General features: G+C 37.5%; 1 long non-coding RNA gene across 1 annotated transcript in view; it reads right to left on the minus strand.

The window, feature by feature from the left end:
• LOC141577489 (uncharacterized) overlaps window positions 1-13,506 on the minus strand; it is a 41,022-nt gene extending 27,516 nt beyond the window's left edge. The window contains exons 1-2 of the long non-coding RNA XR_012506541.1: window positions 13,252-13,506; window positions 1,215-1,328 (exon numbers count right to left, since the gene is read on the minus strand). This is a non-coding gene — a long non-coding RNA (uncharacterized LOC141577489). The remainder of the gene's footprint in view (window positions 1-1,214; window positions 1,329-13,251) is intronic.
• Window positions 13,507-14,751: the final 1,245 nt, after the last annotated feature.

Below are 14,751 nucleotides of genomic sequence, written 5' to 3' on the forward strand. Positions count from 1 at the left end.
CCTTCCTCTAGAGGAGTGAAGAACGTTGAGCACGGCCCTAATTAAAGTCCTGTCACAAAGTGTCGCCGTAATTTAGACCTCGCTGAAGCCTTGACTCCCGCTGCAAATCTCTAAGTGGTCTGGCCCCTGCCCACCTCTCCAGTTCATCTCCTGCTAGACTCATCTCAGACCAGTCACACTAGCCCTCCTGCTGTCCTTTGAACACTCCAGGCCTCACTTCCCCAGGGCCTTTCTATTCTCATCGCCTGGAACGCTCTTCCCACAGACACTTCCATGGCATATTCCTGCGCTTTATTCAGATCTCAGCACAAAGGGCTCCTCATCATAGAGCAGCCATTGGACCACAGTGGCTAAAAGAGCGTGTCCCTTCTGCCCATCCCCCCGGCCCTCTCAATACTCTGCTCTGCTCTGTTTTTGTTTTTGTTTTTGTTTTTCATAACACTTACTCTTATGCTATATTGCACATTTATTTTTTAAAATTTATTCTACCTCCTCCCACCCCTACCCCCACCAGAACCCCAGACTGTAAACTCCCAGAGGGCAAAGAACCTGCTTATCTTGTTTTATCAGTCTGCTCCAGCCCCTAAGACAACCTTGTCAAGTCAATGCCCAATAAATGCCGTATTTGCTGCATCAGTTGAAGGTGGAGTTGTAAGCAACTTTTGTCTAACACATTTAAAAGTATGTAATCTGAATAGAGCTTCTCAGGAAAATTAAAACCAAGCGAAAGAGCTAATCAGATTAATTTTTTTCTCTGTCTTTGCTTTAAGAAGCAGACTGAAGCTTCCTGGAAAAGGACAAGACACGGAAGCTGGCATCAGTTGGATCAAAGAGGAGCCATTTTTAATAATGGCAGAGTCACCTGGACCGTGTTAGGGAGAGAGAACGGCCACTGCAGCAGGGGCTCCTCTCCTGGTTGTGCTGCTGCTGCTGCCTTGCACATGTGGCTGGGGCACGTTCCACTGCGCCCAGGCTGCCCTTGTCTGGGCAACCGGAGCATCTCCCGTGGGAAGGTCAGTGCCGTTCATGTGGTGACATGGAGGAGCCCTTTCCTCTGGAGCAGGCATTTGGGAATTGAAATGTGTGAGGACACTGGAGTTAGTCTGGGACAAAACCTGTCTCCTAGGATGCCAGTATATGGAGTAACTAAATTTATGAGTGATGCAGAGATTGAGAGGAGAAAGGCAAGGGAGAGGCAGGATAACTTTGCTTACTTAACCATCCATTCCCGTCCATGTAATCCCGGAGAGAGGGGCTCCTGGCATGCTTCCATGAGCCTGAGATGCATTCCTCACGTACAAGTTTACTCTCTCAATTTTGAGAGTTTGCTGTGAAGAAAATGTTTATTTATATTAATGGCTTTTTATTTCAAAATGAAACCTTTAACCCATGTTGTTGAATGCCTACTATATGACGGCCTTTGTCCTGGGAACTGAGGCCACAAAGTCTGATAAAACATGATTCCTCTCCACAAGGTGAAGACATGGAAACAATGCTTTAAATACATGTAAGACATGTGAACCAGATGTTAGGGGCTCCCCATGGAGAATGTGTCAATAACTGGGGGGAGTAGGGAAGGTTTCAGTTAGAAGGTGACATGTGAATTTGAAAGATGACTGGGAACTTTTCAAGCAGAAATGTGTGGGAAAGGGTGTGCCGTGCAGAAAGAGCAGCAGATATCAAAAAGATAAATTGGATTTTAGCAATGGCAAGAATTTTGGTTTGGCTGGAATATAGGGTATGTGTGTGTGTCCACTTGGGTGGGTATATCTATGAATGTTTGTTCAGGAAAGTTTCAGCTACTCTCTATATTGCAGGGTTGAAAGGTTTAATTCAGGGAATTAGAAGCTTATACTCATTGGAAAGCCTTGGAGAGATAAAGACTAGCTTAGGGTGGAGTAGCTGTGGGATGATTCTCAAGAGCCCACTTGGAAGGTATTTCAGATCTCACGACCACCCAAGCATCTGCTTGCAATATCTGAGGAATAAGCCTTCTTTTCCTTTTTACATTCCAAATTGCCTCTCAATGGCTGATTCTAACTTAAAGCCTCATGGGAAGGATATTCCCAACATCCTCTTTGTTCTCAGCTTCTTTTAAGCTTAGGGAGACTAGAATGATGCTGAATTGTTGGGAGACAAACGAGTTCAGAGAGAGAGATGGGTAAGATTGGCTGGCGTCCTATTGTAAAGCATTCATGACATAACATGTGCTTGCACTTTGCCTTATAATCATTGTGGGAATTGTTAAATATCTTTTTTTTTTAATTCTTCTCCTTTTTTTTTTTTTTAATGGAGGTACTGGGGATTGAGCCCAGGACCTCATGACTGCTAAGCATGTGCTCTACCACTGAGCCATACTCTTTCCCCCCTCCTTCTTTCATTAAATATCTTAACACGGGGAATGAAATGATTAAGTGAGTTTTTAAAAGATTGATCCGTTACTTTTATTATCAGAAAACTAACTTTATAAGGAAAATAAGGGAAGAAACCTGTGACATTCCAGTAATTATGTGAAGTTCAGATTAAAGGAATAAAGACAGAAGGCAGAGAGGCCAGTTGCTTTCCAAGCTCTTTACTTAACTTAGCAAGCAAGGTTGGGTTCTGTGAGCATTAAATTAGCAACTCTACAGCACCATTGTGTTTACAAAAAGAGAAACATCCTGACTGTTTCCACTTTCATACCTCTCAGTCCTCATTCACCTGAGTGGAAACAAAAGTGTGTCTCTGTAAAGGTCGCCCAGGACTGCTGTGGCAGAGAATGCTGGCTGTAGCAGTACAGGAAGGAGACACGTGCCTTCAAGGTCAGCAGAAGGAGCAGATGCATCTGCAGTGTGAGGAAGAGTTAAACTGGTTTGCAAGTGGAATGAGAAGAGCCGCCTAGTGAGGATGTGTTGAAGATTAAAAAGGAGGTGAATGTTAAAAAAGGCTTGGAGGACACACAATAGAATGGAAAGCCCCGCTAGGAGAGAGGCTTTGTTTTAACAGCGTATCCCCAGGCTTCAAATATTCTGGCACTTCGAAGGCACTCAGTAAACATTTATTGACAGACTGGGTGAAGAGAGGAAGAGGGATGGGAGGGGAAGATGAAATCAGGGACACAGAGAGAGGTGTTATCTTTGGAAGAATTAGGCAAGGCATCCTCTGGGATGGAAGGGAAGGGGAGGAGCTGGGGAACATGCAGGGAACACGGGGGTGGAGCTTGTGACTGATGGTTGCTGTTTTCTCTGTGAGGTAGGAGGCTGGGCCATCTGGTAAAAAGGAGTAGGTGAGTCCAGCTAAGTGATTTAGGGAAGAATGATAAAGGTTTGTAACCGTTACAGATAAAAGTAAATATGGGTATTTACTTAAGGTGAAAATACTGGACAATTCTAACGATGTACAAATTGTGAGAATTAATTCATTCATATGAGATTGTTTAAAGAACAGTTTACAGAACATAAACCACTGGATACATTTAATCTTCAAGAAGATTAGAGTTTAAGCTTAAAACCTGAATATAAATTTGACTTCAGATTATTTAGAACAAAGTTAACTATGTGTTTTGTATATTATATAATTTCAGACACTACAGTAGTCTTCCTCCATGAACTTTTATTTCCTTCCAGTTTTATTGAGATATAATTGACCTGCAGCACTGTGTATGTTTAAAGTGCACTTCATCGTTTGGGTAAAATTATGGAAAAAGAAATTGCCCTTAATTCTTTGATTCAGCTAACAAGTCTTAAATGATGCTATTTATGAAGAAAGCATAGGTAAATAAATTCTATGTGAATACTTACATTTTATAAACTGAGACTGGCTCTGAATATGTAGATTTCATAAATGAACATCATGAAAACGTCTATGGCAATAAAGAGCTGTTTGCTTGGTATTTTCATATACTCTCACAGCATGTAATTTGGCTTAATTACCCTTTCCAGACTAGATCCATGTAACCTTGGACATTCCTTCACTCATTCCTTCAAGGAATTTTTATTGAACACTTTCAGAGTACTGGGGACATAGTGAAGACCAGAACAGCATGGCTTTCCTGACCTCACAGAGATGGATAAATGAATATTTCTTTAGCTTCACCTTTATTTGTTCCCAAATTTTCCCCATGAACCACAGACTCCTACCACTTCACAATTTTAGTGTGTCCATGATATAGTTGGGCTCACCAGTTATTTGCCTATATCTCATTTTTCCATAATCATATGGGAAAAGTAGGGGTGTGAGTAAATCATTATTTTATTTGCTTAGAAGATTCTACTAATGTCGTGATTAAAGGTTTTATGTTGTGTGAAAGTCTATGTGAGAGAAGTGGACAGTGGAACCCATGTTTGGTGTGTGAGTAGCAACATTTTTAAACTGGAAGAAACACCTCTGACTTTAATTACAATGCTCTGTGGTATACATGTGCTTTGGGGATGCTCTCTGGTAGGCTGGGGCAATTCAGCGGTCATGCAATGAATGTCATTACTGGTAGAAGTCCCTCTGTGTATTATAGTATCACGATTTATCTGGTGGTGGGTTCTCTCTTCGAGGAAAACCTCTCCTCCAGAAAGATAAAATATGAATCTTAGCTTTAAGCACATATTTTTTTCCCCTTAATATGGAGTAACTCTGGAATTTCATGCTTCAGATGGGAGTTGAGATTTTTCATTTATAATTTTATATTGCTGCTAGAGAGCAAAGTGTTGAGATTAGGAAATCTTTATTTTCAAGTCATTGTATGATGATCAATACTTCCTACTGCAAGCAGCCATATTTACCAATAATTTGACTTTACAAAGATTAATTTTTGTCACTGAACTGTGTATATAAATAAAAAATAAATTATAGATTAAAAGGTCCTTTCATATCTATAAGTAAAGTAAGGAAATCCCTTTTTTGGTGAATATTGCAAAATTTTAAGTGTACAATACAGTATTGTTCCCTATAAGCACAATGCTATATAGCACGTTTCCATCTTGCAAACCTGAAACTCTAAATGCATTGAACAGCAATTCCCCATTTCCCCTCCCACCAGCCCATGGCAACCGCCATTCTTCTTTCTGTTTCTGTGAGTTCGACTATTTTAGATAGTCATATAAGTGTCTTCACTTCATGTAAGTGGAATCATGTATTGTTTGCCTTTCTTTGACTGGCTTATTTCCTCAAGATTCATCTATGTTGTGGCATGTGACAAAATTTCCTTTTATTCTTATGGCTGAATAATATTCCATTGTGTGTGTATTCCACATTTTCTTTATTCCTTCATCTGTTGGTATACATTTAGGAATGATTCCTTAACTCATTGGCCATTGGTGATTGACTCAACCTCCAGTCCCTCTCACCTCCTCAGAGGTTGGGAGGGGGGTAGGAATGGAAATTCCAAACTTCTGATCACATGGTTGAGTCCACAGGAAACCAGCCCCCATTCTTTGGGGTCCAAAACTCACCTCATTAACAAAACAATTGAAAATACAGTGCATAAATAATATATTTAGAGGTAAAAAGTGGGCTGCACTCTGAGGTCTTTACATGGAAGCTTTAATCTCAGCAAGTTGGAGTGAGTACTTATTCTGAAGCACCCCTTTCCCAGAAGAAGATGGTTGAGGAGTGAAGTATTTAGGAAGACATGTTCTGGCGAAGATTTTTTTTTTTTCTTTTTACATAGGGATGGTGGAAATAAAATTTTAGCAATGCATTCCCAACCCTTCTGTGATGTGCAACATGGATTTTTCTTATCATTTTAGTGAAAAAAATTAATTTTATGCCCAAATAGTGTAAGAGGGGCTTTTAAAATTTTTATTTATTTTCCTTCTTTCTCCTTTGCTCTCTATCCCCTGGTTTTCTCTATATTTATTTTCCTTCATACTTGTCAACCTATTTGTTGTCATCTCTTCCTGCTGAATACTTCCATGCAGTTTAATTGCCCCTTGTAGATTGCCATGCATGCACTACTCGCTGATTCTAGTTTATTTTTCTTCTTTAATGACCAGTGTATTTTCTTTTTTTCTTTTATCTGACCCTCCCTTTCTTTTCCTTGAAATAATTGCTTACTGCTTACAAGGAGTTCCTGGAAAGCTAAATCTATAATTTAAACACTGATTTTTAAACATAATCCAAGGGTTGTATTTGAGGCTGGCCTGACTGTGTGTCTGCCATATGCCACTGAAATAATCCATTGTTTATCACTGTTTTATTGTGTTTTTATACAGTTTTATACTGCTTGGGTGTGATATGGCACTGTTAGCTTATCACTTCAAAATTAACCAAGCCAGCTGGAAGAGTGTAATTTAGAGAAACAGCACATGGGTATGTGAAAGCAGACATCTCAAGTGTGCTCTGAGGGTGTCTTTCATATTTCTTTATACCCTAGATTCACCCAAATAAAGCATAAAAATTAAAATACATATCCACATCCTCTCCCCCACATGTACACAAAAGTTTTTCATTGTTTAGGTTTCACTGAAATATCAAGAAAATGAAAACAATTGTATATGAAGTTCCTCTAAATCACACCAATTCTGTGGTATTTCAATATATTTAAGAATGTTGTGATATCTAAGTAATGCTTTGATGGTTATTTCCAATATTCCTTTTCATATTTTTTCTCATTTTAATGTCAAATATTTTATATATTCAGTTCTCTCCCTTTCTTCCTCCTTCCTTTCATTTTCCCCTTCCTCCTTTTTTTCCCTTCCTTCTCTTATTCTGCAAGTACTTATGGATCATAACTGTGAAGCAGAGATTTCAGTGATGAATAAGATAGGAAAGGAGATGTTTTGTTGGTGGGATACACACTATATAAGCACAGAAATAATAAAAAGATATGATTTTCAATAGTGGTGCATTTTATAAAGAAAAGTTATTGTTATATAGTAGAGATGGATGGATGAGGATGGGGTGACTATTTTCCTATAGAAAGTCAAGTAAGATATCTCTGAGGAGGTAGCATCTGAGTTGACACCGAGGTGATAAAAACTAGCCAACTGCAGGAGGACCTGGGGCTCAGTATTCTGGACACACGAATAGCACATATGATCTTTGTAGCATTTAAGGAACATAAAACAATCCAGGGACAGGGAATGAGAGGAGAAGTGGGAGGACATGAGTTCAGAGAAATAGGCAGGATTCTGTTCACGTGAGGTGATGGAGGTCATGGGGAATGGGTTAGATTTTATCCCAGTTGTAACAAGAAACTATGGGGAGTTTTAAACAGGGAAGTTTTAAACTATGGGAAGTTTTAAACATGGTATGATTTATGTTTTAAAAAGATAACTATGGCCACTGCTTAGCAAAGGAGGAGGGCAAAGGAGGGAAGCAAGAACTGGGAAACTCAAGCAGAAATGTATTAAAATGTTTTGTCCTAGACTACGAAGTAAGTCATAGAACTAGAACCTTTTCTTCCTGACTCAAAGTCCAGTTTATTTTTTATCATTTTATCAGATTTAAAATGTACCTTGTGATCTCATCATTTTATACTTATTTTTCTATTATTTTGCCCTCCAGGCATGATCTTCTTTCCTATCTTCTCAGATTATTCTAGCAGTTACTCAATTATCTTTTAATTTATCCTTCTCATGGACTGACCTTGCTAGGTTATAGAAGCATGTTATACTGTCTTTATTAAGGTATGCCCTTTAGCAAGGGTATGTTTATGCAAATGTTGTCTCTCTAATTAAATGTAAAAAATATGGTTCTAGGATAAAACTGAATAGATTAATATTTTTCCTACTAAGAGAGGACACTGAAAAATAAAGCAATAGTAGAGGAAAACAAATTTTTAGTGCTTACAATTACTTTTTATCAATGGCTTCCACTGATTTTATTTAATTTTTTTCAAGGGGAAAATGATTACTTTTATAAAATAACTCCTGTCTGGAGAAATTTGGGTGTACATGTGGTATAATTCATGCATAGTCTGAAAAGTGGAAATTTTAGATGAAGCATAGATACCTTGTAACCATCTTAAGTTAGAGTAGGACAGAATAAAACTGACTCCAGTCTCCACAATAAAAAATCTTATTTTTTCCATTACTTTGTGTATTCATTCAGCAAATCTTTATGCAGTAATTTATGTGTGCCAGAGATGGATACTTCCTCACATTTTGGCTTCTGAAGTGCTCATCTTTTTTGGTTTGTCCATTTTTTATTTCTTTGGATAATTTGCTTTCCTGACTTCTTTATATATTCTAGCAATTTAGTTATAATGTTCTTCTTGGGTATTTCTGCCCAGCTGAACATTTTCATCAAGTTTCTTTCCCGTCAATCCCTTTCTATACTTCCCTGCCTTCTTATCCTCACATTCTTCCCCTTTTGTTAGAGCCCCTTGATCTTGCCTGCACATTCTAGCTCAGTACATTCTCTGTAACTTGACCTGCCTTTAGTCTGGGAATGTTTAAGGAGTCTTTTTTGAGTAAGATGCAGGACGCAGCATTAAAAAATCAACCTTACTGCTAGTTCGGCTTGTGGTTCCTTTGTTTTCAAATTCTAATGCTAATGATTTTCCCAGTGACTAGTTCCCCACTCAAAATCCTTTTTTTTTTCTCTGGTAGGGGCATTTTATTAGGCTAGGAACCCTGACCTTGAACCATAATCCCATATCTGGATCAGATTTCTCTGCACATTGCTTACTTTGGACACATCTGTCGCTATGTTTGCTTCACCCCATAGGATATCATCACAAGTGTTGGGACATTCCCTCCTGTCCGTGTAAGCCAAGAGAGATTCTATGGTCTTTCCAGACATCCATCTCCATCAAAGAAAGTTACTACAATCTGCTCATTTTCTCAGTCCCCCATAATACATACAACTGATGTCTCTAAGGTCACAAATAACTTTCTGTTTGGCATATCCAATGGGCATTCTTGAGAGGCTGCAGTCTGTTTTGAATTTTTGGCACACTTTTCTTCTCTAACCCAGTGTTCTGTTGGTTCTTGTCTCTTCTCTGCATCTTCCATGGGCTCCTTTCACATGGCTAATCCTTTAATGTCAGGGTTTCTCAGAATTCTATCCTTGAACCTATGATATCTATCATTTAAAATACTCAGTGGGTGATCTTGTCCATCCTCTTGTTTGCACCTGTATATCCTAGCCTTAATTTTCATGCTCTGGATTCCTACATCCAACTTTCTGTCAACTACTCATCATCACATTGATCCTAATGTTTCAAAAACAGAGTATGTCATCTCTTAGAATCTTTCTAAACTTTCTGTTTAATCGTCTTCCTCTCCCACAATTCCATATCTACCCAGTCATAAGTTTTGATCATTTTAATGCTTAAGTACTTCTTGAGATTTTCTACTCCTTTCCCTTTTATATCCACTACGTTTGTTCTGGCTGGACCATCAAAACAGTCTTCTTATTGGACTATTTGCCTCTAATTTTGTCACCTTCAAGTCCATCCTTAAAGGAACTGGCAGAGAACTTATTTAAGATGTCAGTAACACTGTATCAGGCTGATGCAGGACCTTTTTGCAACTACTTATTATCTGCAGACTACTTTGATAATATATATGAGTCATCCATGATCTTCCCTATCCAGCTCCATCTCCTTATCATTCCCTGAGCTTTGGTTCAGCAGCACTGAATTATTTGTAGTTTTCTGCAACTTTTCCCTCACGTTTGTGTCTTTGGTCCTGGGGTCCTGTTTACCTGGAGACTTCCCTTCCCCTCTCTGGTTGATCTACCCCTTTTACCTGCCCCCATTTCCAGCCATCTACTATTTATCATTAGCTTAATGTCACTTTCTCCATTTCTTCTAGCATAACCACTGTAACACTGGCATTCCTGTCCAACCTCCCCCTGCCATGCTGAGTCAGATGTCCTTCAGCTATACGCCAAGGTACTGTGTGCATAGCTGTACTGTCTTCATTTTCTGTTTATATGTCATAACTTATTTTGTATTCCCAGTGGTACTTGGCTTGCCACTAATCACAAAACACAACTCAGGAAATTCTTGTGTGTTGTTCAATTTTCAAGTAAGCTTATTTCAGTAAAGAGGCAAGATGAATGCTGCTAGTTTCTTGGCACTTGTTTTTCTCATTTTTAAGCATTTTACTAAATATTTTGAAAATGATTGTATTGGGAGATCTGTTTTCTATGTGGAAGAGAGGCAGTTTGAAAAACCTTACAACTAAAACTAAAATCTTCTAAATTATATAAATCTTGTTTCTTTTTTAAGTTCTTGTTTACATTGACTAAAATAAATATTCATCAAAAAAGATGAATAGTCTTTTTTTTGATAATTATTTTAATTTCAAAGGAATTAAAGGACTATTACACTACCTTATGAATTTGTCTTGACTTCCTGCTCAACTAAAGAAAGTTTATAGTGATTATACATTAATGTATTTAGTTGCTTAACTTCATGCATATTTTCTTTTCAATAATTATTTAATATTTCTTAGGAAGTAATTTTGGGTAATTTATGAAGCTCTTTAAAAATTATTTGTGCCCTCTGACATAAGAATGCTTATACCCTTTGATCTTACTTCTAAAATTAAATCCTTAAAGGGAAATCAAAAAGTTCGAAAAAATGAATACTTAATTATCTAGATAGTTCAGTAAATTGTTACATAATGATATATTGTAAACTATTAAAAATCATTTTTGGAGACTATTTTATGATATGAGAGATGCTTATACTTTTCTATTTAAAAAAATCTCGATGTTGCATACACAGAACCATCTCAACTTTGTTAAATTAGCTACCTGCATTATTATCTATGCATATCAACCTAACATGCACGTACTATGCATGTAAGTATATGCATGTACCTGCAATATAATGTGTATGTGCAGTCGAACTGTATTCTACCTAATAAAACTGAAAAAGGAGGAAAAAAAACACTGGAGATCTCCCCCCGCCCAAAAAGTATATGCATGTACCCATGCATGTATAGGTATACCTATACTTAGATGCATGGTAAAAAGAATAATGGGAAGTATACCAACATATTAACAATGGTTATTTCTGGTGATAAATTATGGGTGATTTTCATTTTTCTTCTTTATATACTTTTTGTGTTTCTCATTGAAGATAAGTCACATGTTTATTTATAAATTTTCTAATTAGAAAAAAATCTGAAGTTATATTATTAGGAAACAACAGTAAATTCAGTAGCTTTTCTGAGTTAATTTTGCACTCTTCCAACTAGACCACTCAATTTGTCAAACAGTATCAATCTGCTCTAGGTTCTTAAGTTTTGGAGCACTGATAAGTTCTTAATATCTCCAATAAATGCTATTTTTAAAAGACCAAAGGGGACACTTCGTGTTATTTTCTTCTTCAGTCTGTGCTGACTGCAGGTGGCAGAGTCACCCTGTGTTATCCACTTGGAAGGGTCGTTTAGTACCCAGAAACCGTAGCGTCATGATGCTAAAGTTGATGAAGTTCCAAGAGGAACTTAAATTATGGACGGCTGAGGAGGCTTATTGTTTTTGTCTGGTACCCTCTGAGTCTGATGATATTGGCCATTTAACATCTCAATAGACTAAATATCTTTTATTTGGATATTTGGACTAAATTTGGGTATTTGGATTAATTATTTGGATAAAGTGTCTATGGAAGAAGAACAAATATATTTTATTTAAGAGTTTAAGGATACTGTTTTCATGGTTCTGATCTCTAGAAAACAAGTTCGTACAACTTTTTTTTAAAGTGTTCTTTTTAGGGACAATATAAACGTGAGTACCTCACTCCTTGCTTCTTCTGTATGGAGTGTATATAAGCAAGTATATAGTATTTTCAAAATTAATTCTGCATAATATTTCTTGAAGAAATGTACCCTTTGTCTCTCCTCATCTTCAGCATTTTTAGATTTACAACCTTTAATGCTACTTTACTATAGTTTACAAAAAAAGTCTAGACTACTGTAAAAAGAGAGTAAGAAGGCAAAAACTAAAAAAAAATGTAAAGAAAAGGGGAGGAAATGAAAATGGGTTGAAGAGAAGAATGGGTTGGTGCAGGTGTGTAAGAGTAATAACTAAGAATCTAGCTCTATAATTGCATGACTCAGTATAACATGTACAGATGGTTGGAAACGGATATTTTGCATTATCCAGGAAAATTCATTATGGATATACAGTCAGTTTTCCTCTCTTGCTTTTCCTCCCAGTACCTGCGTATATCTGGAGAGTTCATATTGTGAGAGAAAGAAAAAGAGAGACAAAAACCCATCCAAACTCTAATACTCTTTGTTTCTAAGTGTTCTAATGATGACTCTTATAATTAAGTAAAAAAAAAAAAAATCAAGAGATGAAAGAGGAATCGTGAGATCATCCAACTACTTCACAGCTCAGTTATATAAATGGGATTTCTCCTTAAATTAGCTGACTAAGCAGAACACATTCAAGAAAAGCATAATGCGTTATATCTCCTTGCAACAAGCTCTGGTTAACTGCATGGTTTTGAGCTTTTTGGAAACTTGTCAAAATAACTATCTTGCTACATATCATGTTTTCAGTTGGAAAAAATCTAGCCTTTAGGAGTAGCCTCTGTGAAGTGAATTTTCAGATAAAAACAAGTATTCACATACGAAAGGAAAGAAAAGGGATATGTAGGAGATGAAAATGTTGAACTTATTTGCATTCTGTTTCTTCAATTTTGTTTCATTTGGTCATTCTGTATTTATCCGAGTGTCTTTTGGTTGTCAATCACCTCTTTTTCTGTATTTTGTTTAGCTATGTTACATTTTTAAATGGGTTTTGCTTCATGGCTTCAAATACTTGAGGTAGGATGTACTAATTGGAAAGGGGATTTAAGCATGATAACTGGATAAAGCACTTAACTCATCAAATACCGCACCTGGTATACAGTGAAAACAGTATACAACAAAATATTTCAGTTAATGAAAGTGACTTAGATCAGCAGAAATTGGAGAAAGAGTACACATGGAATTATTGTTAAACTAAAAATTCTATAATCAGACCAAACAAGCATTTTTTTTTGTCCTATAGAATATCTGTTAAGACATCAGGATAGTTTTAGCACGTAGGGTTATTCTTTTCAATGGGACTTTCGAGGAAATTTTAGCTGGAACACAAGCAAGAAAGCAGCAAAAGTTTCTAGGAACTTCAACTAATAAAATTACCCTCTGTTTGTAAAATGTGTACTCTCTAGAATGAGTTCACACTCATAGTTTCAACGACACTATAAGGTAGGCAGTAAGAAAGCTAGAGCAGAGATTTTAATGGAGGGGAACAGCATGGAGTAATTCAGTGGTTTTTATATTGTATTTTAGATCAGTGCTTTTTGAGTTTATCATGCACACAACCCACCTGGGGATCACATCACAGGGTACGTTCTATTCGGTGAGGCTGGGACGTGGCCTGAGATTCTGCACTTCTGCTAGGCTCCCAGGTGATGCTGATGGCCGCTTTGAGGAGGGGCTTTGGAAGTTCTGGGGCTGAGCTGATACTGCCTCAGGCCTAGCACGGAAGATGTGGAGAGGTCCAGTGGAATCATTGAGGCTCCGGCATCACTGTGATGCAATCATATATTGAAGTTGCACATTGGATTTTATTTGAAGAACATCTTTTGGTGCCATTTTTTTCCCCTTAGTCATTGGTTTCAAGGCATTAGGGAAAAAAAAAAAAAAACACTAGGTTCCCATCATGTCACCAGAAGTATGTATCATTAATCTCACAAGATGTGTTTGCTCTTCTCTAAAGCAAGCGAAGTCAGTGACAAAATCTCCAAGATAACTACAATACTATAACTGATATCATTTTAACTGCTAGTAAGTGGTATAATCAGAGGTTGGACCCAGATCTTCTGGGTCCAGGAATCTTGTTGCTATTCCACATGTTTATTCAATTATTTCTAGAGGTTGGGAAACAAGTATGGCCCTTTAGTTCATGGTGAGTAATGGAGGAATCACTGGCGTTGCCAGAGGATTTCATTAAAAATTGGACAGTAATAGTGTATGTTGAAAATGAGAGCCTGATGAGGGGGGAGAAAGTCCTGCCCCTTCCTATTTATAGGTGATTCTTCAGTATCTTGGGAAATACTGGTTTAATGAGTCAGAGAATTTAGAACTGGAAGGGATCTGAAAGATTTTCTAATTTGAACATACTATTGCAGTCATAAAAGTTAAGTAACTAGTCCCAAGTTCACTCAGGCAAAATTTAGACTATGCCTTGGATTTCCTGATTCTTATATGAGTATTTCTGCATTTTTTTTTTTTTTTTTATCCTGTAACAAGCCTCTTCACGGTACTGGTAACGTGAAGCCGTTGTGGTGGGTTGGAGGTTTCATACATTTGGTTTCGTCCTTCACCACCCCCCACCTCCAACCCTCCTACTTCTATCATTTGATAAAGATGATACACAGACAGGAGCAGAGCAGCAGATAGTGGGACCCACAGAGGCCAAAGAATACACCCTGGGGAGCTGAGCTTCGACCAAATGGCACAAATTCTGTCTGTTTGTCACTGTAGAAATCGCCCTCATCATGCATGCTTCAGATTCCTTGGTGTTAGGGCGTTCCAGTGCGGGAAACTTGCTGGGGTACTGGGTAAAGGGTAGACTTTTATGACAGGGTCATATGAAGCCACGGTTAAAAAAAGCAATGACATTGAAAGAGACTTCATGAATATAATAAAAAATTAAATATCCACTAACAAAAATATTTATTAATAGACTTATTATTTTAGCAGAGCTGTCAATGTTTATTGAGGACTTAGTACATAGTAGACTGTTTTAAGTGCTTTATACATCTTATACCTTTAAATTCTCAAGTGTATGCAATTTGAAGTCTGTCTGTTGCTAGAGTGATGG

Source organism: Camelus bactrianus, chromosome 1, assembly GCF_048773025.1.
Source record: "Camelus bactrianus isolate YW-2024 breed Bactrian camel chromosome 1, ASM4877302v1, whole genome shotgun sequence".
Lineage (NCBI taxonomy): Eukaryota > Metazoa > Chordata > Mammalia > Artiodactyla > Camelidae > Camelus > Camelus bactrianus.